Source organism: Pinus tabuliformis, chromosome 9 (genome assembly GCF_031772625.1).
Source record: "Pinus tabuliformis cultivar Carrire ecotype Pingquan chromosome 9, CPIR1, whole genome shotgun sequence".
In the NCBI taxonomy this organism is placed as follows: Eukaryota; Viridiplantae; Streptophyta; class Pinopsida; order Pinales; family Pinaceae; genus Pinus; species Pinus tabuliformis.
The window spans coordinates 157,883,066-157,895,473 of NC_142307.1; positions in this window are offsets into that span (position 1 = coordinate 157,883,066).

Here is a 12,408-nt window from a genome sequence, read left to right on the forward strand (position 1 = left end):
CATACAAGATGAAACAAACAAAAATTGTTAAGTCAATTACTCTAATGCAATTGTTCCAATTTCCAATTTCACACATAAAACCCTAAATGCAATGCAAAATGCATGAGATTTTTCTTTTCGATCAACTTAATTTTCAAATGAGATGAAAACTAAGATGATTGCTAAATCACTGATAAAAGAAACTATACAGAATGATGAATGTAATAGAAATTATTTCAAACAATAAATGATCAAGCAACAATTTGCTAATGACCTAACTGACAAGAACAAAGAAAAATCCAAACAAATTCTTATCAAAGGCTATAAAAACCAAAAGCAAACCAAGTGAAGGTTTTTCAGAGACCAAGACACACTCAGGGACAGAAGGAAAACCAATTGGAACCAAGCAAATCAGAGAGCAAGGCACAAAATGCATTGTTTTTATCTCTTACAAGGGCTAGCACAGGGGCATAAAGGGCAATAATGCTCTGCAGCGCAAGTGCAGAGAAATATAGGGTGCATTGCAATGCTCTGTCTCTAGACCATGGGGGTGTTGATGTTGATCCGACAAAATTACGACATAAAAAATCAATCCAAGCTCAGAGAAAGGTCTTCCTTGACTCAATCCAAAGTTGAGTGAGGCAATGAAGATCTGTTCAAGAGGTGAAACAAGGGCTAAGGTCAAGGAAACCACTAAGGGAAAGAAACAATCCCTAGCGGAATCACCAATTTGTTATGTAGAATTTACAATTGCGGACAAAAGTATCTTCCCTAGACCTAGTGGACTGGTCTAGAACAACAGAAAGAAAAAAACTTAGACTTTCCCTTAGAGTAGTTGAAGAATGGGAAAGAGGCTTACTTGGAATTTGTCGCAAGCTTTACTTTCCCCCAACTTGTAAGCTCCAATCGTAGCTCTGATTGTTATAATTATAACTTGCATAAACACTCACAACAAGCCAAATATCCACGACATCTACGTAGCATAATTCAATTACTTTATTCAATGGATCAACGAAGCACTGAAATACATGAATGTAAATGTAACATAACCCATATAGGAAAATGATATACTCTTTGTATTAATAAAAATATGAAAGAGTTTAAAACTAAGAATAATAGTTGATCGTGTAGATAATTCCCTAAGTTGACTTGTCCTTCCTTATCCCAAAGCACACCTTATTGTCACCCTAATACATGAATATGATGACTCTCTTAGATTCAAGGCAGTAGCATGAGGCCATGATCAGTCTCCAAAAGCCTACCCTAATGTTATAGATGGGAGTAAATTTATAGGAGAGGGATGGTAGTTTAGGAATTCTTATCCATTTACAAATCTAGGCTTGAGATCCACTTAAGATGGGAGGATGAGCTCAAGGGATAAGAGGTGAAGTCTCCAAGGTGGGATCAGATAGGACTCAAACTTCTTATCCAAGGTAAATGGCTAAAACAACCCTTGGAAGCTTCTAGAAGAGGAAGCTTCAGGATTATTTTTAATTTTCCCAAATTTCTAGAATCAACGCACCCCCAGTAAGGAGCAAGTTGTTGTTGACCAGCTTTGGTCTAGAAGGAAGCAACCAGTGTTGAACACATTTTTGTAAAGGGGCAGGATGCATTGGGGCTTAAAAGCTTGATTTTGAGAAATTAATCCCAGAAACTCAAACTTTTTGGAATGGTCATGCTTAGGTATTTGTGTATGGACGATGAAAACATGTTCACAAATGATGATTTATCCAATTTGTATACCTATTGACCATATGCGACAAAATGGCCTATAACACTCATGCTTTAGGTAACAAGGGTTGGCCTCCCTTTCACCATAGGGGGTATTCCTTGGTGATAATATTAATTAAAGAAATATTCTCTTTAGGCAAATAAATAAGGCCAGGTTATTAATACAAGAGCTTTAAAGGAGTAGGTGGTTAGGCTATAGGTGGGAAGGAGACTTAAAATAACATTGGACCTATGAGTCAAAAGAAGGATTCAAATATGCAATCCGTGTGATTTACAATACCACGCATGATCCGGATTTAAACAGGAACGCAATAAATTACAAATATAACCATAAATACAAAGATGTATTAGAAATAACACTTCATTTCATTAATATCAAATACTGAAATATGCTTACAAACAGAATGGAAATAAGACTAGCTCGGGCGATGGTAGCTTAACTCTAAGAAGAGATGTGGCGGCTACATGCCTATGAACTGTGTTAAAATGAGGCTCAAAGGCTTATTTATTATTGAGAAACAATGGAAAACCCTAAACATCCAAAAACCTAACCCTAGGAGATGAAGCGCCAAACTATGGGCCCCATTTGGGTAAATTGGTACGTCAACTTCTCGGGGTAAATTGGTACGTCAACTTCTCGGGGTCGTAACTTTGGCATACGATCTCCGTTTGACACGCACAATACCTCGTTATAAAGATCTATCCGAGGACTACAACCGGTCTATAACCCATGTTGGTTTCATAGAAGCAAAATTTAAAAAAAAAAAAAAAAAAAAAAAAAAAAAAAAAAAAAAAAAAAAAAAAAAAAAAAAAAAAAAAATGGTCGTTTATGGGCCTCAAAACGGCTCCGAAAGTTTAGGTCCCAAAAAACTACCAAAAATAGTAAATTGTACTACAAATAAGGAAACTAAAAAACTGAAAGGAACAATGGTGGGGGTCCAAGTGGAATAGGCAGATGACCACCAATATCCACCTCGATCAACACAACATGACATAAAACATAAATAAAGATTAAAACAAAGGAAATAAAAATAACCAAAATTACTCCATAGTTTCGAGTATTGTACTATTTGCCATAATACCATTGAGACATAAATCAATATCATGTATTGTATTACTCCTCAACAATGCATAAACAAATAGCGGAAATCATGCAATCTACAATAGTACATATTGATAGGGAATGAGTTCATTAATTGTAATAACAAACCAACAATGCTCAAGTTAGTTATTAGTTTGTTAATCTTCTCGAAATAGACTGGTGCGGGTAACTAAAGAAAACAAAAATGAAAAAGAAAGCATGCACTGATATAATATTCAAAACATTTAATGTTATTAGACCAAAAGTGTCATGCATTAACACATCCAATTAAACAACAAATCAATTAAATGCTTCAATTTATACATTCTCGATATATGGATATCAATGTGAATACATGAATCGAATAAACCTTGAGCGGACTGCAATTGATCAAGTCAAGAGCAACACATAGATATAAATCAGAAGCACACAATGAAAATAGAGAAAACAAAGACACAAATAAAAAAATTGCTCATAAATGCATATAATAGAACCTCCAAACACTCTATAGATTGATCCATATAGTAGGTGTAACCAGACCCTCAAATATTTGTCTCAACACCTCTGGAGCCAACCTTTTTCGAATAAGAAATTAGATTTTTATACATGGAGTATATTAACCGTTCAAATAATTGTTCATTAACTACTTAGTTAAATGAAAACAAAAAATTAATTTTGAACTTCATCTTTGAAAAAGCTTATGTTTCTGCCTAACAATTGAAAACTTAAATTAATTTTATTTGGCATTGACTCCTTCATAACAATTCTCGCTAACGATCATTTTTAAACTTTTATTATTAATTCTCCACATACATAAAATGGAATCAAATCAATTTAATTATAAATGAAATTACGATTAAATAAATTCTCGCTTCCCTCTTTATAAATTTTCACTAAAATTCGCTCACATATCATTTATCAATTTCCAGTTTTATATATATCTATATATATAAAAAGTTTAAAGTTTAATGTAATATTTCGTTAGGACCTTAACTATATAAAATAATATATATTATATTAATATACAATACGTATTTTTTTTAATATATATAAATTCTAAATTATATATATATATATATATATAACTTTTGTTAAAAACAAATAAAATCCATACCCTATTGGGTTTGTGGAGAAGAGACAAAGTGATGACCAAACTAGGCCTAAAAGATCTTCATCGTTGAAATTTTTTAATTGGACGATTGAAGTGGGTATTGGGTGAGAACCTGCTCGGTTGCTAACTCTTTCGAAAGGCCCAATGGATTAGTCTACCACATATATAAGTTGTGGTTAATATTTTGGGTTAATTTTGGAGCAAAAAATTGAAAGGGCTTGGGCCCTTATAACTTCTTTTCTTGTTTTATTATTGTAAATGTTGAGGCTATTTTTTATAGATGGGAAAACCTATCATAACTCAGTTTTCAAACTAATAGTGAGGACAACCATCTCTAGCTGCTAACCGCAAATGCAGGCTGACTTATCACTAGTATTTAAAGAAAACCACACAACCTAGAATAACCCGTTGAATAACAAGCAGTTTATTCAAAGGGCTCAAATAAACTGAGATTTGAGCCCTTTGAAAGATTGTTACCCCTCAACCTCAGTTTACAAACAAACTCTTTAAATAAATATTAAAAACTCATTAATATGGTGCATACTAAGGACTCATAGATCTGTATTATATTCTAGTTATGATCATGTAAGTTTTATTTAAGACGTAACGAATTTCATCTTTATTTATTCTAAACCTAAGAAGTTTAAGTAAACAAAATTTTATTCATGTACATGGTTTATATACAATGTGTCTCAATGATAATATTTATCAGAGAAGTTGAAAACCCAATGTAACCAAATGGAAATCTTATCAATGGCAAACTTCTTGATTTTAGGCCTCATTTTGATGGTTAATAATAACATAGTCAATTGTTGAAAGAATTATGGGAGAAATTCTTTTACCAAGCCTTCGATAAATATGCTCATGTTTGATTGAAAACGGGAAGAAACCCTTTCGAAATACTCACTCATCCATGTTTCAATCAAAAAACGTGCAACCCTGTATGAAATACCGATGGAAAGAATCTTGAAGTATCAACAACCTGCTTATGAAAAGGATGTTCATGTATATTTACCTCAGGGATATCCTTTATTGCCACTGAATTAATCATGTCCAAAAATAAACAAATAATGATAAAATTCAACAGATTAACAACCATAAGGTCTAGGGTATAATCATTTTGTAGTATAATGTGGTCATCATAAACAAGTTCATTGTCATGTAATGATGTTAAAACAGTTAAATCATTATGCTTAATATGTTCATATTTATCTAAAGAATCAAAAGAACATAATGATAACGAATTTATACTCATAAACAGACTTTCATTTAATTCAAGATGGTGAGGGGAAACCAATTCTTCATCCTCATATTCGTCGTATATGGGTGGTTTTGAAAAATCGACATGACTCTCATATACAACGAAATCGGAAACACTAAAAATTTCATTACATATCATTTTATTAGATGAACAAAGATATTCTACTATTGATGATTGATTGACATACTCGTAAATATGTAATGTTGATAAGGTTGTGGGTATAATTTCTCCTTCAATATCGCTCGGTTCACCATATTTATAAACACTACCATTATGAGAATCAAATGAAGAAAAATCAGATTTATTATTAATGTTTAAATCATTATATTTTTTAAGGATTTCTGGAAGGTCAAAGCTATATGTTACAGCTGGTTTATTCAAACATTCATTCAATAAACCAAGAGAAGGTAAACAAATTTCATTAAAATCATTGGATTTGTATTGTGCACTCAAAACCTTGTCATTAACATGAGACTCATTTTCTTCATAATTATCATAAACAAGATGTTGAGAACCTTTAGGAGTGTGTAAGGAAATGTCTGATTGGTTAGATATAGGATTTAATATTTCAGATGTAACCTCTCCTTTATTATTATTATAATCTTCTACCAAAGATAAATTAGAACCAATAGGAGTTATAAAATCTTGAGATTTCTTAAGACATAAATGTGTTGTATGATATTTTGCTAATGAGAGAGAATTGTCTTGTTCATGACCTTAAATATTTGACAATAAGATAACATTTTCATTAGCATATATGATAGAAGATAATTTTTGAAAGTTTTCAAAGTTAGATCCATTAGTGTTACTTTTTGTTTCAGATTCACAATCTCTTTTAGTTTCTTCATTTTTATCATCATATTTGTTTCCAAGGTTATTATGATTAAAATGTTCACAACAGTCAAAATCAAGTAACCCTATAGGATACATAGATTTATGATAGTCACGAAAGATTGAATGAAATTATTTTAGAGAGGAAATCGTACCAAAAGGGAGTTGTTTGTACCATTTTCGAGCATCACCCTCCAAGGACATCATGAAGAGTTTCATGAGAACGTCTTCATGGTGTACTCCCATCTCTGGAATGAAATTGTGGAATTATATGAGGTGTTGTAGTAGATCATTACCCTCGTCATCACAAAAACGAGGCAGGTAAGCATTCCATATGTCTATGTTTAGTAACACATGTGGAGAACCTGCAATGTCAAAAAAATTCAAAGGAGCAAAGCATGAAGAAATCCATGAAGAAGCCATTGAAACAAAATTAACAATAAAACTGAGCTAAGGAGTTGCTAGATGAAAAAATAAACAAGAAATATTTACTTTAAATCCTTTAAGGCACGTACAATTATGACCTTGTCAATCAATTGATCACAGATTTAGCCAATTAATCTTGTTACGAGGAAAACAAAACTTTAACAATTCGTTCCCCGACAACGGTGTCAGAAGAATGTTGGTTGTTGAATTATCCTGGTTACTGAGCACAACCCAAGAAAACATTCACTGAGGATCAAAGATCCTCCCGGTTTAGGTGAGAAGGGTTGGCCTCACTTTCACCACAAGGGGTATTCCTTGATGATAATATTAATTAAAAAAATATTCTATTTAAGAAAATGAATAAAGCCAAGTTGTTGATATGAGAGCTTTAAAGGAGTAGGTGGTTAATTTGTAGGTGGGAAGGAGACTTAAAATAACAATGGACCTGCGAGTCAAAATAAGGATTCAAATATGCAATCTGATTAATTTACAATACCACACAATATGACATAAAACATAAATAAAGATTAAAACAAAGGAAATAAAAAACCAACAAAAATACTCTAGAATTTCGAGTATTGTATTATTTGCCATAATACCAGTAAGACAAAAATCAATATCATTTTATTGTATTACTCCTCAATGGTGCATAAACAAATAGTAGAAATCATGCAATCTACAATAGTACATATTGACAGGGAATGGGTTCATTAATTGTAATAACAAACCAATAATGCTCAAGCCAGTTATTAGTTTGTTAATTTTCTCGAAATAAACTGGTGTGGGTAACTAAAGAAAATAGAAATGAAAAAGAAAGTGTGCACTAATATAATATTCAAAAGAATTATTGTTATTAGACCAAAAATGTCATGCACTAACGCATCAAATTAAACAACAAATCAATTAAATGCTCCAATTCATACATTCCCAATAATATGGATATCAATGTGAATACATGAATCGAATAAACCTTGAGCAAAGTGCAATTGATCAAATCAAGAGCAAAAGACAAATTTAAATCAAAAACTCACAACGAAAAGAGAGAACAAAAACACATAAATAAATAAATAAATGCTCATAAATACATATAACGGAACCTCCAAAAACTCTGCAGATTGATCTAGACAACAAGTGTAATCAAACCCTCAAATATTTATCTCAACACCTCTGGAATCAACACCTTTTCGAATGAGAAATTGGATTTTTATACATGGATTCTATTAACTACTCACATAACCAGTCGTTAACTACTTAGTTAAATGAAAAAAAAGAAAAATCGAACTTTATCTTTGAAAAATCTTACATTTCTGGTTTACTGTTGAAAAATTAAATTAATTTATTGAGCACGGACTCAGTGGTTTCCTCCTTTATCTTTTCCAAGGATCATTTTTAAACGTTTATTATTAATTCCTTGCCTACATGAAATGGAATCAAAACCGTTTAAATATAAATGAAATTAAAGTTTAATGTAAAATTATGTTAGACCCTGAACTATATAAATTAATATATATTATACTAATATATGATATGTATTAAGTTGTTTTTTAATATAAATTTTAAATAATATACATATATACAGTTTAATTTATAGATGAAATAGCTTTTTTCATCGAAATTCACTAAAATCTGGCAATATAATTTCAAGATTTTTTGTTATTTAAAATATATTTTTGAATGCATAAATATATCCATCACCCTAAAAAATCCTTTTGGCACTTGAATTATGCAGATTAAGCAATTTAAACTCAAATTTTTTAAAATCTCTATCATATTTTGATTAAAATTAACCAAAAAAAATGGTCACGAGAAAAATAATTATGTCTATAAACTAGACAATGCATATATAGAGCACCGCGGGAGAGAGCACGGCCATGTCGTCCAACCAGTATCTCCGCGTAGGCATCCAACTAGAGGGATTCTCGCACATTGAAATGGCTGCTAAGGTTCTGCTAGGTGTCAGTTTTATGCTTAACCCTATTTTTTGTGGCATTTAGCAGGTCTTCATTCTCTGCATGTCGCTCTCATCACTTGAGCGAATCACACCTAACATCCCGTCATCATGAGGTATGTATTTGGCTTCTTGCATGTTGCTCCACCTGTCTGTTCCTGGTGTGGTTTTTTGCATGTAGGCCACTCCTAAGCATTCTGTCAACTCTCGTAGCACCCGCTATATTAGCTGTTAGACACCTCCCTTTATGGTTTTGGTTTCCTTTCTCCTCTACGCGCATCTGTGCGGGGAGTCCTGAGTGCATCCTCTCTGTCTTGGCGGCTCTCAACATGGTCCGGGGGATGCTTTCAGTTTTTCATTTCTGTGTTTCTCATCTGGGTTCTTAGCTTTTTTGCATCCTATCAATAAGATTTTCTCTTAGCTTCTCTGCAATATTTTGATTGCCCAGACATAAGAAAGTTTTCTTGGTTCATTATAGTTATCTGTTTCGGTCTACTATAATGGACGTTTTACATCTATCATCTTTTTAGGAGTTGTTTTTGGTGGCCTCATGATGGGTGGCGACTTTCATGCTTAATCGGTGCTCTGCTCTCCGCGGTTGCGTGAATAAAGGTTAGTGCTATTATGTCTTTCTCTCAGTTACAGATGAAAAAGAGATGCTACTCTCCTTCAAAGCTGTGAGATAGAATTGTATAGAGTATATGATTACATATTCTTGTTAAAATATATTGTATTTTTATAGTTTATGAATTCTTATCCGTCTTGAATTTTTGACATCTGGATTACTACTTTTTATCAATTTTGTTGTCTGATAGATAGGATGTTAATGTCTCTGAATGACGGTCTCTACTCTATTTGGCTCCTTCCTCTGGTCACTTTTTGTAAGTAGGATTTGGGCTCCCTTTCTAAACATAAAAGATTATGTAGTTCTGTCAAAACCATGTTCAGATTTTAGTATCAAAATCAGGCCATGGTGGTGTAAGTGTCGCCACTGTTACTATTGCTGCATCATTTTCCCAGAATCGTCATAGCTTTCTATCTCCATGGTTTATTCCCTCTCGGCATTAGCGGTTACTATAGATCTTTTTTGGCTTTCTGTATTCACCAATCGACGTAAGGGCTATTAATCACTTACTTTAATGAAAGCCGTCAATATGGTTATCTTCATATCCTTCTTTCTGTCCTAGTGTCTTTTCCATTTATTATGGATGTCAGTATCGGAGCTATCCTTGTAGATCCTTCTTGTTTTGGTCAAGGCATATCACGTGCCTTCGATTTTCTTAGACCTTTTCCGTAGGCCGCCATTCCTTGTAAATCCTCATGAGTTATTTATCATATCTTCCGCACAATCAGGGTACATTGCATCCCTTTATTAGTCTCTGTCGGTTTGTCAGCTCTGAACCCTGTTTAGCTTTCACTAGTCTTATTTTGAATTTTCTGTCCTATCCTGATTTTCTTCTAGTTGGTTCTTTTCGGCTGCAATGGACGCGTCAATCGCATCAGCCATGGTACAAGCTACCATGGTAGCTGAATAAAGAGGTGGTGGGACATCCTCAATGGCAAATTGGAAAACTTCGTTGACCAACCACCTCATTCCTCAAGCATACATCCCGAATCAAGGCAGACCTGTTGACGGATCTTGTTATCAGTCTCACAGTGGGAATCAGCGTCCTGCTAAAACTTCCTCTCCCCCCTCGGTCGTGCATTTGGATAACTCTTTCCTCTTGGACAGGATTATTTGTCTTCATAAGCGTGCACTGGTTGGTCGCTGGCACTTTCCATCTATGGAGGATGGTCAGTTTAGGATTTAGATTAGAGAAAAATGGAATGCTCTCTTGGGGTATATTCCTACAATTGTTAGATTAATGAACAATTGGTACAGCTTCCATTTCCTTAAAAAATAAGATCTTGAAATGATTTTCTCTCTTCCCTGGGTACATGATAAAAGCTTTCTTGCCTTGCATAAATGGTACATTGGTTTCAATCCTTTAAGATCCACTCCTCAAAATAACTATATTTTAGTGAAGCTTCCGGGCCTCCCCATCGAATTGTGGTCCAAGGAAACCTTGGCAATGATAGGCAATGCCATTGGGAAGTTTATCTATGTTGATCCCAAATGTCTAGGGGCAAAAGATAAATGAGTTGCGTGGATCTTAATTGAAAAAGAATATGGGGGGGATTTCCTGAACACATTGATTTATCATGGGACAGTCTAGCCATTCAACAGAGGCTAGATTACTGGGGGGTTCCTTTTAGATGCTCGATTTTCCATAAAACTGGCCATATAAAGGTTTCCAGTCCTCGTCGTCTGGTTGGGAGGCAAAAGGGGAAGGAACATATCAGAAAATCCTCAGGTTCTAGGACTGAGTTGCGTGATATTGATCATAATTGCGAACATGATTTGGGCAAAATCACAAACCTGGGGCAAGACCGTCGCTCGCTATCTTGGGACATCTCTCTGGAGAAATCATCTAGTAGATCTATCAAAAAGTCTCAGTCTTTAGGTAACATCAGACATGATCATTGTTCCACTGAGGAGATCAATTGCATTCCTTTTCCCAAATCCAAGTCCCTTCATTCCTTATATCTCTCTCCCTCATAAAGGAGGTTGCTTTTTTCAATTGATCTCTCTCCCCTTAAACCTTGTCCAGATCAAGCCATTCCCTCACCTCTCCCTGTGCCTCATCCTTCTCAAGATTTTCCATCTGCTCCCCATGTGACATATATATCCTCTTCTCCTCACTCCCCTGGATATCAATCCTGTGCACCAGTAAGGAAGGATTCCCATTTATTGCCTTCTTCCTCTTCTCCAAAATCGTTGATTGATATCAAAGGCAAGGCACCTGCTACGGCTGTCACCTCACATAACTCTCTTGGTTCCTCCCCGAATAATTTATTTGATGATGATCTCGACATTTTGTTAAATCGAGACTCCCTCAACCTTCGTCCGCTGTCCATATCTAAACCTCTTAAAACTACATCTCCATCCATTAGTCCTAACTCCGCTGCTAATATAACAGTTAGAAGGACCTAGAACAGGGGCAGCAGACACTTCCAGGGCAGAAAAGGTAGGTCAGATATGCATATCAGGGATCTCTCTCTGGTTGACATCCTGATTGTCGATCTCGTTGGTAATGGGCCGCTTAGAGCAAGCAAGCCTGGAGAATTGTCCAAATGATAAATATAATCTCAATGAATATTAGGAGTCTTGGAGCAGGCCCGAAATTTTTGGCACTTAAGGAAATTTTCAGATCTTCAAACTCAAAGATTATTCTTATTCAAGAAACTATGCACAGTTGCCAGGATTCCATTTCATATTTTAGGTGCACGTTTCCCACCTGGCATATTGCTGCCACAAACGCTTTTGGTCTCTCTGTTGGGTTGGCAGTTTTATGGGATCTGGTTTGGATCTCTGCTATGGCTTTCAGCTGTTTTGCAGGTATCCTTCTCCTGTCATATTTCAGAGGTTATACTGGACCCTTTCACATCCTTAATATTTATGCCCTGTATAAAGACTGCTTTGCTTTCTAGGATCGTTTTCTATCTTCTGAGTTTTTGGACATTGACTATTTGATCATTGGGGGGGATTTCAGTTGTACCATGAGCAATGATGAAGTCTGGGGTAGTGGCAGGAAAAATGACCAGGTGGGCTTCCTGATCAGAGAAGCCATTATGTTTCATAATTTTTTTGATGTTCTTCCCTCCAATGGGGGGCCTACGTGGGACAATGGGAGATCAAATGAAGCCGATTGGATCAATTCCTCATACATGACAGCTTGATTGATCGATTGGGGATTCCCTCTGTTATGAACATTCCCAATTTCATTTCAGATCATCGTCCAATCTCAATCAAATGGAATCTGGTGGGTCATAGGTGGGGTTATCCGTTCAAATTTAATAGGGTTTGGTTGGAGGATGAGCAGTTTAACAATATCATCAAGGAGTATTGACAATCTCACTCCCCTAAAGGTTACCCTTAGCAATCCAAAACTTTCTTGGATCGCTTATCAAACCTAAGATCTTGTGTTAAACGTTGGCAA